Raw genomic sequence first — 20,714 nt, forward strand, 5'->3', positions numbered from 1 at the left:
CATAGTGGGTCATATATAACCCTGAACAAATTCTTTCATCTCTTATTACTCTAGGCAGCTCTCTAAGACTTAAGCTGTAGAGAAGGCACTGATCTGCCTCAATAGTTCCTTCATCTGGGAGGTCCCTGTACCAATGAAATCTTGGGTTCTGTCTATCCCTTTCCCTATTGTGGTATTAGAACTATATGTGTGTATATGTATATATAGATATATGCATATCTATGTATATACACATATACCAATACATATACATATATGTGTATACTCTCTCTTTCTTTCTTTCTTGTTCTGTTTCTTCCTCTCTCTCTGGGCATTGAAGATGTTAGTCACGTAAAAGATAATGTGGGAAACATGCTGGGTAAATCCTAAGGTGCCATATAAGTATAAGCTAGTATTATATCAGGAATGATTCGTTTCTGTATTGTCTCTCTTGCTCAGACCAGCCCTGGCCTCACCCTCCCCATCTCTAGAGGAAAAATAGCAAAGAAAAAAAGGAGAGATAAGGAGGCAAAATAAGAAGGAAACTGAGAGAAGGGAGGGGGAGAGAATTATACAGAATATTCAGAAATTCCCACTAAGAAGGGGAAAATTAAAATTAAATCCCCTCAGAAGAGATCTGGAGGACTATTCTGTCTCTCTCCACTCCCATTTCTAATCCTCCTCATCAGCTTTGGGCTCTATGTCACATAATAGTACAGTCAACCTGGAATTTTGTAATGTAATGTGATTACATTTTTTTCATGTCAAGATGTGGCTATAATTCCAGAAGGGAGCACCTTTGAAAGAGGAAGGATACAATCCTTCCAAACAACCCAACTAGCCCTTACTTTAAAGATTTGGGGATCTTCATATAGTTCAGTGGTATCGCCAACACCATTCTTCAAAGCTGTTTTTCAGTTGTCTGATGCTTTCCTCCCTCTGTTTTTCCTCATGTTATTTTCTCCTTCTAGAATGCCCTCCCACCCCTTCCTTACCTGCTAAACTGTGACTCATGCTTTAAAAGCCAATTCAAACACCACTTCCTCCATGAGGCCTCCCACTGCTGGCAATAACTTTTTACTCCTCAGACCACAGTTTTGCAACTCTCTAATATACTTATCTTTCAATATTCTATGTTTTTTGACTCCTACTCCTCATCCAATTTGTTTGTAAGTCTTGTCAGTTCTGACTTCAGAATATCTCTTCCATCTCTCCCATCTATCTTCTTTCCATTCATTCAGCCATCAGCCTCATTCAAATTCTCATTACCTCTCACCTGAGCTATTGCAATAGCCCCTAACTGAAGTCTTTCCCCTTTGCAATTGATCCCCTTAAAGGAAAAGTCATTCCCCTGTTTGAGAATCTCTGGTAGTTTCCTGTGGCTCTAGGATAATATACATGTTCCTCTGGTTACCATTTAAAGCCTTTCATAATATGACTCCATCCTATCTGTCCAGCATGATTTCACATTATTTTCCCTCATGAAATCTCACTTCAGCCATACCTGCCTACTTGTTGTTCCTCATGGACAACAATCCATTTCCCATTTCTATGCCTATCTTGATTGTCCTCTATGCTTGAAATGCATTTCTTCCTCACCTTCATTCCTTAAAATCTGTTGCTTCCTTCATTATACAGGGATAAATATTTCTGTGTGTCATGGATCCCTGTGGCTGTCCAGTGAATCCTATGGAACTTTTCTGAGAATAATGTTTTTAAATACATGAAATAAAACATATAAGATTACAAAGGAAACCAATTATATTGAAATGCAGTCATCAAAATATTTTTTAAGAACAAGTTAACGGGACCAAGTTAAGAATCTCTGTTCTAGTAGCACATGAGCTCCTTGAAGCCCTAGACTTTTTGATTTTGTCTTTGTATCAGTGACATCCAGCAGAGTTTGATGAACAGTAGATGCTTGATAAATATTTTGAATGAATGAGTAATACTGTGTATTATAGTTATTTATAGATTTCAAGTTCCATGAGGACAGAGAACTTGTCTTATCTAAACCTTGTATCTCCACTAACATTTAGTACAATCCTCTGAACACTATAATTGATTGATGTTTACTGAATCGAAATTGGAATATCCCTGCTACTGAGAACCTCCAGAATGAGAAAAATATCAAGGTTTAAGGGACCTGATCAATCAGTAAACATACATTTAAGTATATGCTCTATGTGGGGCACTGTGTTAAGCAGTGGATATGTAAACACAAAAATGAGACAGTCTCTATTCTCAAGATTCTACCAGAGGAGTGAAGGGTGAGTAAAGGGTGAATGAAGTCTCTGGACTTCAGAGGAATCAATTGTAGATCCTATGGGGATCTGTATATAGTAAAGACCCTTATATAGTCAAGAATGTGAAAAAGAGTGAGAATAGGGGAGAGGAATGTGTTGAGATATTTCTCATCTCAAAAAATAACTTCCTCTGGACACAGTTCTATGTTTTGCAAATTTGGTCCATCAAAATCCTCTGTAAAGCCATTGTGTAGATATCCTCAAAAGTGGCATAATACAGTACCTAAAGAGCTGGTCTCTGTACCAGTAAGCCTAGGATTCAAGTCCTGCCAGTGACTTATATTGCAACCCTAGGGAAAGTCATTTAATCTCTCAATATCCCTGGGAGCTCCCCAGATTATAAATTGAGAAGAAATTGCAGATCTGCGTTGCTTTGGGGGGAGTTTCCTCTCCAGGGAGTTCCCTACCCCCCTCCACACACACACACACACACACACACACACAAATTCCAGGTCCAAATCATAGACAAAAGCAGAATGTTGAATGCTTCTGAAAGATTGAACAAAGCAATTGCTTTTGTCATAAATTGGCACCCTAGAAGTCTCCCGAGCTTTGCAATGCAAGGGACCCCCTTTTCTTAGAAGAGTACCCTTCTGCAGAAAAATTAAAGTTCAAAGAGAATTAGAACAAAAAATTTTGCCCTTTAGTTGGCCCAAAGCTGACTTTGTCTCAGGGACCTTCATGTGTGAGTGTAAGTGATGGTGATCTCTAATGTTTACAACTTGGAGGAGGGTTGCCTCTGATGCCCCTGACCCAGTGGCAACATAACTGGGCCACTTAGTCCCTAGGAGAAACATTCTCCTTTTACCATCAGATGATCCCTACAGAATGGTGGTTGCTACACTTGTTGCTTAGGCACCCAGAAGAAGGACTCCAACTCCCATCGCTTTTCTACTCAGAACAAAACCTCTGGGGATCCAATTATTTCACTGACTCCTTCCCCTGCAGAGATGCCAGCTCTGCATGTTGTGCACAACATCTATACTTCTCACTAGGGATGTCAGAATCCAAAGGGCTGGATTAGGCTGTATTCTTTTTCTGCTCTTCCAGTCCATGTTTCACATCACTGAAAACATAATCCTTTGTAAGTTTTATCTTGATGAGCACAGTAGGCACATGATGAGTATTAGCTGCTTTGTTTTGCAGATAAGACAATTGGAACACTAGTAAATTAACAAGTGACGAAATGTCCCCCTTAGCATTCTACTGGAAGTCCATTATAATTTTACAAAAAATATCTTGGACTTCTTTCTGATCATGCTAAGTAAGTTTTGACCTAAAGCAAAATATTTGATTATTCTTTCTTAGCATGATAATTTTCAGATACTGTTATTAGCTATTTAGCTGGGCAGATTTATACATAAACAGAGTAAAGAGAAGAGCCAAACTAGTTCACAGACATACAAGAGAACAGTTTTTGGGATATTTCTTCAACTCATCTATTAAAAACAACTTTTTGGCTTGACAACTCATAGCAAGTTGCCAGAGGATATCTCATCATTTTTTCTTTACTATGTTCTATAGTCAATTCAGTGTGCCTGATCTGAATCACAGAAGAGTGAGAAAATAGAAAGGTAATCCTTATTCACTGATTTTTCGTCTGCTTACTTCTTTTGAATCTACCTTCTCTGTCCCTCAGACAACTTGTATTAGGGTGACTTTCAGAAATGATCCTTGAGCTACAAAAGGGAGTACGAAGAAAATAAATAGATGCTAAGAAACTGGGTAAATCAGGGTACCTTGACAAGTGTTATTATTTTCTAGTTTGCCAGCATGATAAACATGAGAATGATTAGTTATCTCCTTTCAGAGACAATACCTATCTACTAGTTCTTGAATTTAGCAAGATTTAACATATAGTGTTTCATGGGAAGAGATTAAAATATCTCTCTCCCTGTTACGTAAATATCCACATTCTTGATTTAATTCTTGTCCAAGTTAGAGAATATATAAGAACCAAAAAGTAAAGTGGAGACATGGATCTTTCTACATTCACATCCAAATCCAAAAATTATAACTTTCCCATTGAAAGAGAATTTCAGTAATGTTGGAAATAATCTAGTATGCAAGTGTATTTGTCATCCCCAGGTGTTAGGGAAAGAGAGCATTCATACAAAAGATGGTTATGCATCCTGTTTTGTCATGAGGGAAGAAGTAATTCCATAAGTGATTTTGCCCATAACTGAAATGTGTTACTTTGCTTTTGAGTGTTAACTGAAAGTGCTGAAGATGTCTTTTTAAAAAAAAGTGTTAGCCATTTTGGGGAAAATTTTGCTGAAACAGATTGTATACCTTCTTGCCTTTTTTAAGAAAGGGTGTCAAACTTTTTAATGACTCGAGATCATTAGGAACATCCATTATTATACTAAATCGTAATTCAGTGAAACCTTTGGGACCTATTAAAGTACAAAAGGGCCATTTGCCCTCAAGCTTCCAGACTTCTCTGCCTTTTAAGTTTTTGTGTCTTCTCTTACCATTTTTCTGTGTTCATCATATATGAATTCATGTTCTTATCACTATGTTCATTTCTAATTGCCTTCCTTTTCTTTTGTAGTATTTCTGATCTGTTATGGGCTAGGAAATCAGGCAAATTAAATTTCTTAAAATTGTATGTAAAATAAGAGTCCACATACTCTGAATCCAGACTTGAATGGTTTTGCAATTGCTAACTTGGCTGCTTATCTCAACCATCTTTGCTTCCTTTGTATATCTTCATTCTATGTATCTGAGACTATTGGTTAGGTGGCCTTCAGATATGTGAGTTGTTATGGTGGATAAAAGCTAACCCCATATTTGCTATATTATCCAACAAACATTTCTAATTTTCAGGAAGTCTTAAGTATATACAAACACTATATAAGGGATGGAAATAAGGGATGGAAGCTACCCAGATGTAGTAAATTCCTTCAAATCTGATATGCAAAATGTAGTAGAAGACTTTCACTTACCCATCATGCCTTCTTCATCCTCACTCACTCTTCCTTCCCTCCTATCCCTCCACTACAGAAAGATTTGAAGCTTCTTTGAACAGAGCATTCACAATTTTACATACATCAAGGATGTACTTGCTAGAAGGGCTGTATCTGTGTGCATTCTGTAGTCAAGGCAGGAAGCAAACTCTTTACTGTTCTCATTTAAAGTTATTAATGGCCTGTAACTGTCCTTGATTCTTAGTAAGTCTACGTCTACGTTCACTGACCCCATAACCCTAAATATCTCACAAGACCAAGGAAGTATTGAGTCAGGGATTAAGAAGATGAGGGGTTCCCAAAATGATGAACATTGCCCTAGGATTTTTGGGTAATGATTGAGTTAGAGTCTGGGCACTGAGGTCTATTTATTTATGTATGTGACCAACTGATTCTAGGTCACAGAGTCTACCAAAAGACTAAAAGGAGCTATCTACCTCCAGAGAAAGAGTTGATATTGTCTGAGAACAGACTAAAGCTTGCTACTTTTTTTCTTTGTTCTTCCTTCCTTCCTTTCTCCCTCCCTCCCTTCCTTTCTTTGCTCCTTTCTTCCTTCTTTTCTTTCTTTTTGTTTGTCTTCTTGTACAAAATGACTGATATGAAAGTATTTTACATGATTGCACATGTATAACCTATATCAGATTGCTTGACATCCAAGGGAAGAGCAAGGGGAAGGAGGAAGGAAGGGATAGAATTTGAGACTCAAAACTTTTTTTAAGTGTTAAAAATTGTTTTAACATTGGAGAAAATATTATTTTTAAAAAGTGAAATGCAAAGAGAGATGCAGAATTCTTGACACAGTAAGAAGGCAGATGAAATTCAGTTTTACACTGATAGTAAGAACCCATTTCCACAATGCCCTGAAGGCTATTTATGAGCCAAAGACCTATAGTGAATCTCTACTACTCAGAGCTGATAGAGCCATGCTGATCAGTGATAAGGACATGATCCTGGAGAGGTGGTGTGAACATTTTCATAGTGTTCTCAGCAAATCATCATCAACCAGTGCTGAAGCCATTGACCATATACCTCAGGTTGAAGTCAATACTTCTCTAGCTAAGCTTCCTGCTGAAGAGGTTTTGAATGCCATTAGACTCCTTTTGTATGACAAAGAGTCCTGTGCTGATTCCATTCCAGAAGAGATTTATAAGGCAAGGGGCCCACTACTCATATAAAAGCTGACTGTAATCTTCTAAGTTATATGGCAAAAGCAGGTTATCCCACAGGAGATCAAGGATGCCTCCATTGCCCATATCTACAAAGGAAAAGGAGCTAAGAGTTAGAACCAGCTGATTTACATAAAAATGTTTGTAAAGTTAAGTCCACATTGAAACAGTGAATTTGTAATATGTGTGTGTATGTGTGTGTGTACACAAATGCACTATTTGTGACTGTAGAAAAAATGGAGGCCATTAAACTAGAGCTTTCTTTGATTGCCAGTTAGTGGTGGTTGAGCTAACCTATAGGACACAAATCCCAGTTATTACTACAGATATTTATCAAGTCCAAAGACAACATATGCTTATGCTGTGATAGATAAGGGTGTACATAATATAGATAAAGATAACTCTTTGCTCTAGAAGAAAGAATTAAGATCCTTTAGTAAAATAAAGGTCCTTATTTTTCTTTAAGTCATGGCTACTCACTTTTGTTTAGATACAGTAATGAATGTGTAAAACGAGGAGTATTTCATGAGTAGACAACAAATATAGATAATAACAAAAGCTAGGAAATTCTCTCCTATATGAATTATTTACATGTCAAATGTACTCTTCTTTACACAATTATAATACCATGGATATCACTAAAATGACTTTTTTCCTTCACTGAATTTCAGTTTTCAAGATTTTAAAAACCTGTAAAAAATTAATTATCATTCACAAGGCAATCAGATTTTCAGAGTTTTTGTACCTATAAGAGAGAGGAAAAATACCTTAATCTTCCGCAAAGCAGGTACTTGAGATATATTTATTGAATTATTAAATTAATCAAAGGGATTTCAGAGAATAGTTAAAAGAAAGTATATAGGTGGCAACATCTACTACTGATCCTTTTAGAGCTGCCTAGTAGACATCACTATAATGTCATTAGTTTCTTTCTTATAAATGTAAAGATTGAATGCTTATCAAATTTGTGGAAGGCAGAAAACCTAGGACAAATTATTAATATGATCTTTGTGAGTAGAGATTATTTCATTCTTTGAACTGGCATCCCAAGTGCTTTGCATATAGTAGGTACTTAATAAATATCTGTTTATTGATTAATGTTAATCAACAGAACTGGAATTCAGAAAGATCTTCATGGGCTGGAAGTACTAAGAAGCAACTTATGTAGGGATAAATACAAATTCCTGTACTTGGTTTTTAAAAACCAACTAAACAAATGTGAAAGAATCATAGGATGTTGGAGCAGAAAGGGATCTTAGCTGTCCTCTAGTCCAACCCTCATTTTATAGGTAAGAAAACTAGATCATAGGACCAGCAGATTTAAAGCTTCAAGGGACCTTAGAAGTCATCAGATAAAATCCTTTAGTTTTACAGTTAAGGAAACTGAAGCTTACATAAGTTATGATTTGTGCAAGGACAAGAAAGAGGAAAAAGGGTAGTACAGTCCAAGAGCATTCTGCCCTGGTCAAATGAGATCGGCAGTGCAGTGACTGACTCTCAACAAGACATGTTAAGAGGAGCTTTCATAAACTTTACTAGAGCATGTCTGCAGATGCTTAGAGAGAATGTTGAAGGTCCTAGAAATGAACACATGAATGATGTTTATGGGAACTTAATATTTATTTTAAAGAAAAGAAGATTAAGGAAAGTCATGATTAAATTCCTTTATAATGAATAAAAATTTGCTTCTGTTTTGCTCTCTGGTGTTATAGTAAACAAGTCTTATTCTTCCTACATGGCAGCTTTTTGGATAGTTGAAGAAAGACATAATTTTTCTAAACTCTTAACAATAAGTTATTCAGAATGGAAAGGGCTATGTCATATAATTTGAAGTTCTTCCAATAACCCCAGAATATAACTAGTGACTGGGCAAAAACTTGTCAAGGAAATCAAAGAAGAGATTACTTTACCATAAAGGAGATTATACTTGAAGACTTGTGAGACTTACAAATACAAACCATGTGGTCAATAATTTACTAAGAATTTAACATTTATTGGACATCATAGAATTCATAATGGCTAGATTCCAAAGTTTAAATGCTGTGATTCTTCAACTTCAAATATTCCTGCAACAGGCATTTGTTAAGTAACTCCTACATGTTTTATGTACTAGGCAAGAAATAAGAAGAAAATCAGACATCATCCCTGCCCTGTAGAGGTCATAATTTAGCAAAAGGATATGGTAGGCATATAAATAACCATAATAAAAAGTGATAAATATACAAGAGTATAACTAATCAAGTGAGTTGGAGGAATAGGAGAGAGAATGAAAGTTAATGACTGATTCTGTAACCTTACCTTTAACACTGTTTAGCTTTTAGATCATTTGAAAATGAAAGGATGATTTATAACATTATCTATGTTTTCCTTTTTATTTGGAAAAAGGAAGGGGCAGGACAAGGGGGGAAGTAGCAGTGATATCTTCTTTTCAAAGAAAAAGAACATCAATAATACATTTTTTCAAAGATGCAGAAAGAGCAAAGGGGGGAAAAATATCTATTTTTTTCCTTCCTTGAGAAATTCTTTTGGATTGAAATTCTCCCAGAGAGAATTCTGATTCTATCTGGACAAGCAATTTAAAAGATTGTCCTTGAAATCAAGCCAAAGGGATTGTGTTCTCTGATTTTTAAAAAGTCATTTTTCCCACCAAATTTTTTTTAAAGTTTGTTGGTTTGGGGAATAATTGTCCAAATCTTACAAAATATTTATCTGGGAGCTAAACATAATTATTATTTCTGAGCATTTCTTTAGGCTTCAGCCTATAACATCTTTTTTTTTTTTAATGATTCATTTTACTTTGACATAACACTCTTCCTAATAAATATCCAAGTAATTCTCCAAAAGTACATTTCTTAAAAATGATAAAAAAAATAACTAGATAATATATAATATCACTTCACATTTTCAGGGTATGTTTAGCAATATAAATCAATAATTGTTTTAAACCAAGTACTGCTGATACAAAGACAAAAATGAAACACTGTCTGCCCTCAAGGAGTTTATCTTCTATGGAAGGCAAACAAGGCAGTAAGATTTAGCAAATTAAGAAGTAATCTTAGATTCAAGAACTACCTGTGATGATGCATACTGTGTGGCTATTATAAAGTCACTTAAAGTCTCTAAGACCCAGAAGTCTCTAGGACTATAAGTTACAGAGGAGTTCCATTTAGATAAGAAGTTTTCATACCAGGCAGATTCCCTAGAAGGATGTGTCCTTTAACTTTAATAATTTGTTACAACATGGTACATGATTTATGACCTGAAGGGTTTTTCCTCCCTTTAATTGTTATCTTCATTTATTCTGTTAGATTCATCTTCTATACTGATCTTTCAGTGCTACTTTTTTCATTCTGCGTTACTTCAAACAAAATCTACTCATGTTTCTCCAAGTCCTTAACATCTGTCATTCCTTTGCAGTGTAATTACATTCATCTTTGTAATATCATAGGTTCTGTGTAATTTTAAGATCCATCAAGAGTGAAAAAGTTTCTACTTTGTGAATACTAATTCCTTCATGGATCAATTATTACAAAGCAAGTCAAATCCAAGTAAAGAGTAGCAATCACATTCCATGGTAGAAACCTGACAATATTATTAACATTCTGTAAGACTGATACACTTTCCTCACAATGACTCTGTGAGATTGATAATGTCAGTAATGTTATAAGTAATTTTATAGATGAAGAAGTCAAGGTTTAGAAAGGTCATGTCGCTTGCTCAGGTTTACTCAGCTAGTAAGTAAAAGCCAGAGCTAGGATTTGACACTTAGGTCTTCTGATTCCAAGTCCACCACTTTTTCTACCATACCTCACCACCTTTCATTTGTACAGCATATCATAGAAAAGAACATTCAACATACTTAGAAGCATGTGGCATTCTAGGAATAGTAGTATAGCAAGACAATTTTCTAAACATTAATACATTCAAGAAAAACCTTGAATTTTTATTTCCACTTTAGGACATAGGTTCCCAAACCTAGAATTTCCTAACAGCACAAACAATTTAAGTAGCATTTAAGTCCAAACAATTTCATAATTATTTTTTTAAAAATACATAAATTGAAAGGAAAATATTTTATTTCATTCTTAAATAGCCACAGTTATTAATTAGTGGGATGTTAGCATTGCATAACTTCCCAAGCTTTGAAATCATATTGGAGACCACCCCCTCATTTCTTTTTCTATGTTGATTTCCATGAAATACTTGCTTTTTAATCACAGGGATCACTGGAAACCTACCTTGGAAAAGATATGTCACAAGAAATCTTGAGAAGCTACTGGCACAGAGGGAAGTACAAATTTTAAAAAGCCTCTCAAACATTCAAGGATATCATGGTCATCAAAACGAATATAGTGTCCTGTAATGTTGAAACTGTATACCACTTTGAGTTAGTAGTTCAACCAGTGTCCAACAGTTGTCTAGGTTTGCTGTTTTTACACAAAACTTAAAATATTCTGCAGCATTCCAATGAGTTCTCTTTAGAGCCAGGGTGGGGGGACAGGAGAGAGTGCATTGTTTGGGAACCCTGGAAGATACTGACCTAAAGAAAATAATTTATGCTAAGTTAATTCCTCCAAACTTGCTGGTTTCATTTCTTCATATATTCTTCCCTTGGGAAGGGCAGACTGATTAAATTGTGTGGCTTGGCATATATTTCAGAGGGTTTTCTGCAAGACTATCACTAACTCTAAAATCATAGGTTTGATCAGCCTAGTCAATGGCCTCTCATTTCAAAAAGGAAATTAACGTGTATGTGAGCTTTGTAAGAGTGGTGTCACTTAATTTTGTCATTTGTTGTTGGAAAGTGATAGAAATTCAATTTTTTCTAACATTCCATAGATTAGACATGCTAGCACCATCTTCAAAATTGCTTTCCCTTCTAAAAATACCTGAAACTTTGGTGGCAGGGGTGAAAGACAAGAGCAGAATTCTGAAGTGACTGGAATTCTTCCATAGTATTGACAGAGATCTCATTGGGCACTATGTTACAAGGAAACAGAATTAGATGAGAAAGAGAGTCAGTTGTGAGGTAGTTCGTGTTTTGAGTTCATAAAGGACACAAGGAGAGAGATGAGTCATATGCATAGAAGATGAGATGAAAGACCAGACTGTCAAACGTTAAGTCCCAGAAGAGACAAAGCAAAAGAAGACAGATGTGAATCATATGATACAAAGGGAGTGAGGAGGAGGGGCAATAGTGACAAGCTGACAGTTATCACGTCTATAAAGGACCAGGAGCAAATGGATCTGTCAATACCTTGCCTTGCAGTTAAATTTTTTAAAGAGTTAAAAATGTGAGGGTGTAGGCAGAATTGACCACCTAAAGTCCAAGCAAGGGCCAGGAAAACTTCGTAATTAGGTCCAAGAAAAGTAGATCCCACATTTTGCATGCTTTGAAAGCTGCATACCCTGGGGACCTTCAAAGCAAGGGGAACTACTTGATTATGCTTTTAAACCCAAATCACTGTCACTGATTGGCCAAAAATAGGACCCAGCCCAAGCCTTACTTGCTCATTGTTTAAGGTTTTATGGGCAAGAGTGAGGATAAATGGCAATTATTTCTGTTCTGGCCAGAAATTCTGAGGGTCTCTGCCTCCCTGGTTGATTCTTTTGTGAAGACAAAGTAGGACATCTTTTACCTCAATTCTTACCTGGCCTTTAACTACTAAACAGGTGTTGCCTCAGACACAAACTGAAACCTGGGAAAGACTTAAAGGCTTAAAAAGGCCAAGGTCTCCCATTGTATACGGGGCCATTGCCTGTAGTCCTCTTGCCACTGGACCCCATGACTCTGAAGGAGAGTGGGGTTGATGATTTTGCACAGCCCTGCCACATTTAAATCCAATTCATTTGCAAGTCAAGACATCACCTTCCTGATCTCTTTGGTTGTCTTTGAGAATGAAGGATGGACAACAATCCTAACCTGGGGTTCCCATTTCCTTTTAAGGGATCTGTGAATTTGGATGGGAAAAATGCATCTTTATTTTAGCTATCATTGGTTTTCTTAGTAGTCTAATGTATTGTATGAATTGAAAAGTAATTGTGAGAAGAGATCCATAGGCTTCACCAAACTGCCAAAGAAGTCCATTACTCTCAAAAAAGGTTAGGAATCTTTCCTTTTAAGCTTGTATGTACAGAACCTACCCCCTATGATCCTTCATATGGGCCACTGTTCCAGAAAGTTTCTGCTCGCCTAAACTTGGAACCAAAACTAAGAACTTTTTCCACCTTGGCCAAGTGGTACAAAATGTTTCCTCTATTGTGGAAGGGTGGGAGACAGAGATACCATTGGGGAGACCATTTGTACTAGTAGAGAGCAGGACAGTGTATGAGAGGAGATCAATCCAACCTCTACCTGGTAGCCTCCTATTTTCACAATGTTTGCTTCCTAGGTACTAAGGTATGTTATTTCTTCACAATAAAGGACTGCTGTTAGGCTCCCTAAATTTGTCCTGGGACAAAGCCCTGAGATGATTGCCCCACCTCAGTTATTGCTTCACCTCTGCTTCCTCCTAAATGGGAACCAGTTTTGTCCAGATGGGGAACAGAAAATGCATCCCAAGAAGAGGGAAACTAGTCTGGGGAATGTAAACCCAACAAATGTTGCTTTATATTTAGACATTTGAAAAATCAAGTGCCAGGTCACCAGAGGTTGATGATTTAAGGTTGGACTCATCTGTAATATAAATGGGTAAATTTGTAATGAGTTCTTTTTTTCATCTTTCCTCTCTCTCTTCTGTTTCCCTTCCCTACCCACCTCAATTTGGGGGATGGGAGTAGGGGAAGCAAAACAACAAAACCTTGTAGTAAATATGCAGAGTCAAGAAAATAAATTACCAAAATGACCATGTCCAAAAGTGTGTCTCATTGTACGTATTTAAGTCCATAATCTTTCATCAAAGGAGAAGGATGGAAATTAAGAGGAAGCATATTTCAGTTTAATATAATGAAAAACCTCCTAGCTATCGGAGCTAGCAGAGACAAGAATGGCTGCTCAACGGGGAGGCAGGCCAGTGAGTCTGCCATCCCTGGAAGTCTTCAAACAGAAGGTAAGTGACCAGTTGGCAGAAACATTATAGATAGGATCCATGCCTTGGGTGTAGGTTAAATTGGATGAATTCTGAATGTCTATTCCACTCTGTAATTTTATGATTCTATGAAAGAGGATATGTTCCCACAATAGAATTCTTTGTCAGGTCTATAACCAGAAATAGAAACAACATATAAGGCATAGGGATGTGTTCCCAGGACGTCAAAGGAATGGGGTTAAATAATAACTAAAAGTCACATGGTAAGTGGACCTAAAAACACATGTTTATCTGAGAGTCTCAAAGGGGAAAAGAACCAAGCAGTAACATTTAGAGAAGTGGAGGTGTTCTGAATGGACGAGTCCGTCAGCAGATCTAAGCTAGATCAGAGTAAGCAGGCAGGCTCTTCTGCCTCCAAAAGTTACTGAGACTGAGATCCCAGCAATTTTATCATTAGAAATAGCCCTACAACTCAAGCACTGCCATCCACAGGAGCCCTCCCCTATTCACCATAAAAGGACTAAAGACATTTTATTCTTTAGGAACAATCCAGTGGGTCTAATAGAAATTTTAATCCCCATGAACCCCACCAAAACAAAGCACTTTTCACCTGTGTTTGCTGACCCCTACAGTTTCTTTCATAGGAGAAAAATCTTTCATGCTATAATTAAATAATTCCAAATTCCTCAGTCTAAAAATGTTTCTCATTTGAATTTTTTTTTTAAGGAGAAGTGTTGCTGTTTCTTCCCAGTGTTTCCCAACCACTGCGTCTAGCCTCACATTTACCTTGGAAGGTCTAGCATTGTTTTGGCAAGGCAAGAATTCCCCTCCAATTCATTCTCTATGTTCTTCCACTTATGGGCTGCCACGTTGATTGATTTCAAGTGTTTCCTTTTCCTGTGCTCTCAGAGGCAGCTATGTGGTGCTGTGGATAGAATGGTTAGCCTAGAGTTAGGCAGAACTCAGTTCCCGTGTGGACTTAGACGTTTGATAGTTGAGTGACCCTGAGCAAGTGACTTAACCACAGTTTCCTCAACCATAAAATGGGATAATAACGACACCTACCTCGTAGGATTGTTGTTAGTATCTAATGAAGTACTATTTGTAAAAAGTTTAGCACAGTGCCTGGCACATAGTAAGTACTATATAAAAGCTTATTCTTTTCCCTTTTTGTTATTTATCCATCATCATTGTCCATTGTCCTTCCTCCAAGATTCTAAATTAATGCCTAGTGGAGAGAAAGTAGAAGGGAGAGAATTCTAGAATCAGATACTAATACTTCTCTGAGTGACTAGGGGCAAGTTATCTAACTTCCCTGGGGATATTTCCTTATCTATAAAATGAGAGGATTAGATTAGATTTCTTCTGAAGTCTCTTCGCAGCTTTCCAGCTACGATTTATCTTGGGTGGGGATTACCTTCAATTTCTAACCTAATCTTTTCTGCTATCCTACTCTTTGTCATCATAAGTACAGATTACTCCCCCACCAAAACAAAAATGAGTTTTCCTCCACCTGTAAGGCTTCTTTCCACCCCAGGTTGGCTACAGCACATTTAGAAATTTCAGGGTGACGTGGAAAAGAAAAAAATAGAAAGCCCTGCTTCCTTTGGTGGATTCTAGCAGCATTTCTTCATCCTGATCCTTCCTGGAGATAATACTGGTTCTATTGTGGTCAATATGACAATTCAATTCAATAAATATTTATTGTTCACCTACTATATGCCAGACATATAGTAAATCAAAAGACAGTTCTTACCCTCAAGGAACTTAAAATCTAATGAAGAAGACAACATGGAAACAGATAGATAGATAGATAGATAGATAGATAGATAGATAGATAGATAGATAGATAGATAGATAGATAGATAGATGATAGATAGATAGATATGAATATAGATATAGATATATAGATATATGTATGGCAAGTTATATATTTGCTTGGCAAAAGCCAACCAAGCTATGGAAAGAGCCTGTCATTCTGTGCCAGGTTCCATCCTTGTCAACTCCTAGGTAGGTCTAATTTAATAGGACAAAAAAGGAAAAGTATGGAATTCAGTGGAATTAGGGAAGGCTTCCTGTAGAAGATAGGATTTCAGTTGGTCCTTGCTGCTGCATTCTCAAAGACCATAACATCAGGAGGGTGATGCCATGACATGCAGGTGAAATAGATTTAAGTGAGAGAGGGCTGTGCAAAGTCACCAGACTCACTTTCACCTTCAGAGCCATCTGGGTCCAGTGGCCAGATATAGATCAGGACAACTGGAGACGGCGCAGGGATATTGGCCTTTTCAAGCTAAAGTCTTTATCAGGTCTCAGTTTGACTGGTCAGTTATCAGAGTGGAGAAGAGAGAAGATTCCAGGCATGAGAGAGAGCCAGAAAAAATGTACAGAACCAAGAGACAGACATCTTGTCTGTGGAACAGCCAGGAAGCCAGGGTTGCTAGATCAAAGAATACATGTTGGGGAGGAGGGCATAAGAAGACTGGAAAGTGAGAAGGGGGCTCAGTTACAAAGGACTTTGAATGCCATGCAGATCATTTTGTATTTACTGTTAGAGGCAATAAGAAGCCACTCAAGTGACATGATCAGTCCTGTGTTTAGGAAAATCACTGTAGTGCCTGAATGAAGAATGAATTGGAGTGGGGAGAAACCTGAAGCAGGCAGAACCATCAGCAGCCTATGGCAGTAATCAAGATATAAGGTGATGAGGGCCTCACTACAGTGGTGGCAGTATCGGAGGAGAGGAGGCATATTTGAGAGATACTGCAAAGGTAAAAATCAACAAGAATTAGCAATATTGAATATGGGGGTTCAGACATAGTGGAAAATCCAAAATAACTTCTAGGTTGTCAGGGAGGATAGTGTGCCTTCTACAGTGACAGGGAAGGTGGGGGCAGGAGGAAGATTTAGGGAGAAAGACAATGAGTTCTGTTTTGGACATGTTGAATTTAAGATGTCTACTGGACATCCACTTCAAGATGTCTGCAAGGCAGTTAGAGATGCTAGATTGAAGGTCAGCAGAGAATTTGAGGCAAGAAGGGTAGTGACATTCCCCAAGTTCTTCTGTAAGAGGGAACTAAGTAGTCCCTGCCTGCAATTCAATATGCATGTGTATACAGTCAGGAAAGGTGGAAAAAGTGTTTGAATGCCACAGTGGCCTGGAAAGAACCTTTGGCTACATCATCCTTCAAATGAAGGAGATTTGAGAGCAACTCTTTGTCCTGAGAACTAAAACATAAAGAAGAGGGAACAGACAGTGTAAACTGGCAAAAGTGAAGCATCTTTTCTGCTCCCACCAAACTGGGTAAAAAAGTATGTTTGTTTATAATTCCAACCATTTCCATGGAGAGACCTTGTACAATTTCCAAACTAACCATAGAGTTGAGTCTAGTAAGGAATTTCTGTGGGATTTTATTATAGGGTCTATGGTGAACTGATGGGGTAAACTAATAGCAAACATGAAAACAGATCAAACCTCAAAATACAGGTAGATTACCAGGGTGACTAATAAGAAGTCCCCAGATTTTCAGGTTTAGCTTTGAATTTCCTTTCTCTCATAGGAAAAGTTTTAATGGTAGTATGAAAGGCCCTTTCTTTATTTTACAAGTTAACTGCATTCAACTGTTATAAAGTTTCAGATCCATCCAAATAAATATGATGAGGAGTATAATTATCTTGAATAAACAAAGCCCTGGATGGCAACCTTTACAACAACTTCTAGAAACCCACCCTTGTGATGTAAGTTCTATCCTTAAATTACCCCCCAATAATATTATTTTCATCAAAGGAAGTAGCTATGGACAACTGGAGTTGGTCAGTTTCTCACAATCACAGACTGCAAGGATCCCACAGCTGCCAACACAGGTATGACCAAGAAAACAGAGGAGGGCTTGTGAAAGACACAGCAGTTGATGGTTTTTGACAGTCATGCCTGCCAAAGTGTAGCCTGTTCCTGAGACCTTGAGCATGTTAAAGGCCAACATCTCCCACTGTATTCTGGGTCATCTCCAGTCATTCTATATCTGTCCACTAGACCTGGATGACTCCAGAGGAGAAAGGCCGGTGATTTTGCACAGCCCTCCCTTACTTAAATCCAATTCACTTGCATGTGCTGGCATCACCACCCTGATGTCATGGTTCTCTTTGAGAATGATGGACAACCAGCAACGATGATGTGATACAGCCCAACACTAAAGATTTTCTACAGGGATACACATAACACAGGGGAAAAACACATACATACAAGGAGATCCACCCAGGTAACTAAACTCCCTAAAGCTTTACTGTTCTGCCACAAAAAGCCTCACCCCTCTCTCTCTCCTCTCTCTGTCTGTCTGTCTCTTGTCAACACATCCCCCTGGAATAAGGCAGTCTAACACTAATCCAGAGGTTTGAACTATCTCCTACTTCAGTTAGCCTCAAAATGGCGAGGAGAAATGGTATGTCTTTTTTAGAGTTATTGCAACATCTGCTGCCTTCCTTCTCACAAACCAGTTAACTGCCTTAACTGGTTCATTCCTTGAGTATGTGGACATAGTCAGCTTGAAGGCTTTTTTAGACCTGATCTTTGAGCCCTATTCAATGATATAAATTTTGTGGGAGTGGTTAGTTTTTGTTTTATTAGGGAAGATACTGTGTACTAGCTGGGTGGGTGGTAAAGTAGATAGAACACTAGACCTGGAATCAGGAAGATAGGTGTTCAAATATGACCTCAGATGCTTTCCACCTGTGTGACCCAAGACAAGTTACCTTAACTTCAGTTTGCCTGTTAACTCATTTGTAAATCACAGGTAATCATTGCACTCACCACGCTCCCATAGTTATTGTAGGGACAAAAATGAGAAAATATTTGCAAAGTGCTTTCTTTGCATCCCTCAAAGTGCTAGAATTTTTATAATAATCAGTACAAGGGAGATTGCTATAAAATGCAAAGTTACATACTTATATATTAAAATGATGATTCTAAATAAGGATGTACCATAGAGAATAAATATGTCTCATACATTAATGAGTTAAATTGAGATTTGTTTTTCAACTTTTTGTAGTTTCTCAGTTGTGTCTGACTCTTCATGACTCCATTTGGAGTTTTCTTGTCAAAGATATTGGAATAGTTTTCTATGTCCTTCTCCAGCTCATTTTATAGATGAGGAAATGAGGCAAATAGGGTTAAGTGACTTGCTGAGGGTCACACGGCTAGTAAGTGTCTGAGGCCAGATTTGAACTCAGGAAGATGTCTTCCTGACTCTAGGCCCAGCCCTCTGTCTACTGTACCACCTAGGTGGCCTATTTTTAACTTAAGTCATACATTTTTCCAGGGAAAAAAAATTAAACTTCACCTTAAAAATTCCCTGAATCATCAAATCTAGATCATTCAGTACCCTATCCTTTGATATGTCATGCTAGGATATTATTCTTTCCCTAAGGAAACAATGCAAATACTGTCAGAGAAGTACTCTATCAATGTACTAATTTTGTCAATACAGAATAAGTAGTGGTGTGGTAGAGAGCTGACCTTGGAATGAGGAAGACCTGAGTTCAGCTTCTGATATCTACTATGTGACATTGAGTAAGGCACTTAACCTCAGTGCCCTCGTGAAATTTATAAACTTTATAAATTTCAATGCGTTGGTAGGGAGTTGTTTTGTTTTGTTTAAATTTAGGAGTTCCCCTATGCTGAAGGGAGAAACTTTTTGTTTTTCTTACTGTATCTCCTGACCTCAATATTTGTGGAATTTTACCCTATAAGAATAACCCAATTTGACCCAATATGTAGTCTTTAACTTTCACTCAGTCCTAGGGAGAAAAATCCCTCTATTCTAGCATAGTACAAGTTAGCCAACTAAAGGTTCACCTATAGTCTTCACTGCATCTTTGGTAGTAAATATGGTTGGTTGCTAGGGGAGAATTAGAACTTCCGTGTGTTTTTTCTTTGTGAGCAAACAACTCAGTATTTGGATCACAGGAAGGATGTGACAGGGTTAGCAGTGGAATGTTTTTGAAGGACTGGCAGAGTGATATTCTGATACCTGTTTGTGATATGGAGGCACTGAGTTCTCAAAGGCTTTGCTGTGGAACACAAGTTCTAGCAGGTCCTAGTGAGCTCTAGACTTCAAATATAGACATCAGTGGATTGTGTTGAGTGTCTTTTGTTGGAAATTCAGCCTAGTGAAGTCTTGAGAAGTTAACCACCAGAGGGTTGGTCACCAGGTAATGAATTTTTTTGACTATGACAATTTATGAAGTACCTTCTATTAAGAAATGGAGGTGTTTCAGTATAGATCTATGGAAGGTGTGTCCCACACTGAGGAAAGCATGTATCTCTTGAAATACTCAAATCACATTGAGTCATTTTATGAACTAGAAGAGTTTAGTGGTCACTTATAGGCTATAGCTCTTTGATGGTTAGAGATTCTGTGTCTCCATGGGCCAATGTCATTCTAGGACTAAACTATGAGCTCAATCCACTCTAATGATATGGTTCTACCCTTTCCTGGAAGAAAAGATATGATTATACACAAAGATGGTGGAGTGGTACAACTTAGGGGGGAAAAGCAATAACCAACCAAATAAAGGGAAAAAAAAATTAGTGGCACTAGGTATGGATTGGCATATAGTTTGGAAGTGAATAGTATTCAAGCATAGGACAAGCAGATTATAATACTGGATAAATCACGTGTTCAGTTCTATTTATAAAGTATACACAATGATCGCATGCCTTTAAATCTTCTCTAAAACCACCTGCTGAAGATCAGATGATACAAAAGAATTGGCATAAATATAAATTGAAGAGTCTATGTAATGGAAGTCTACTACAGATCTTCCCCTTTCATTTACTGCTTGACTATATTAAAGGCAAAAAAAACAAACGGCAAAAAGATATAGATACTTACATGTCTAAAGTTCCATCATGTGAAAGAGAGATAAGACTTGTTCTAGCAGGTCTCAGAGGACAGAATCCTTAATGATATGATTTAGACCTGATGTAAAAGAAATTTCCTAGTAATTATAGTTATACAAAAGTGGAATGACCTACCATTGGAAGTGGTAGTTTCTCTTTCAATCAAGAAAGTCTGCATATCCACTTGTTGGTGCCTTGTTTGAGAACAGGTTGGGCAAAAATGGCCTCTGAGGTCCCTTACTGTTCTGAAATTCTGTGGTTATAAATCTCTGTTTTAGAGGAGCAATGTCAGCTTTTAAACCTAGCATATTTCTCCCCTTGATCTTGTTTTTCTTTTTCCCTTTCTAGTATGTCTTTATTTGTGAAGA

At 37.4% G+C, this 20,714-nt stretch overlaps 1 protein-coding gene across 2 annotated transcripts in view; it reads left to right on the forward strand.

The window, feature by feature from the left end:
* The window catches only part of PDE7B (phosphodiesterase 7B), a 453,333-nt gene that overhangs the window by 212,308 nt on the left and 220,311 nt on the right, over positions 1–20,714 (forward strand). Inside the window, exon 1 of one of the 2 annotated variants that reach the window (XM_072637669.1) lies at positions 15,365–19,655. The exons of the other annotated variant lie outside the window; for it this stretch is intronic. The gene's annotated coding sequence lies outside the window, so the exon portion shown is untranslated. Of the gene's footprint in view, positions 1–15,364; positions 19,656–20,714 lie in introns of those variants that run through there. 2 annotated transcript variants of the gene reach the window in all.

This window comes from Notamacropus eugenii, chromosome 2 (assembly GCF_028372415.1).
Source record: "Notamacropus eugenii isolate mMacEug1 chromosome 2, mMacEug1.pri_v2, whole genome shotgun sequence".
NCBI classification, from domain to species: domain Eukaryota; kingdom Metazoa; phylum Chordata; class Mammalia; order Diprotodontia; family Macropodidae; genus Notamacropus; species Notamacropus eugenii.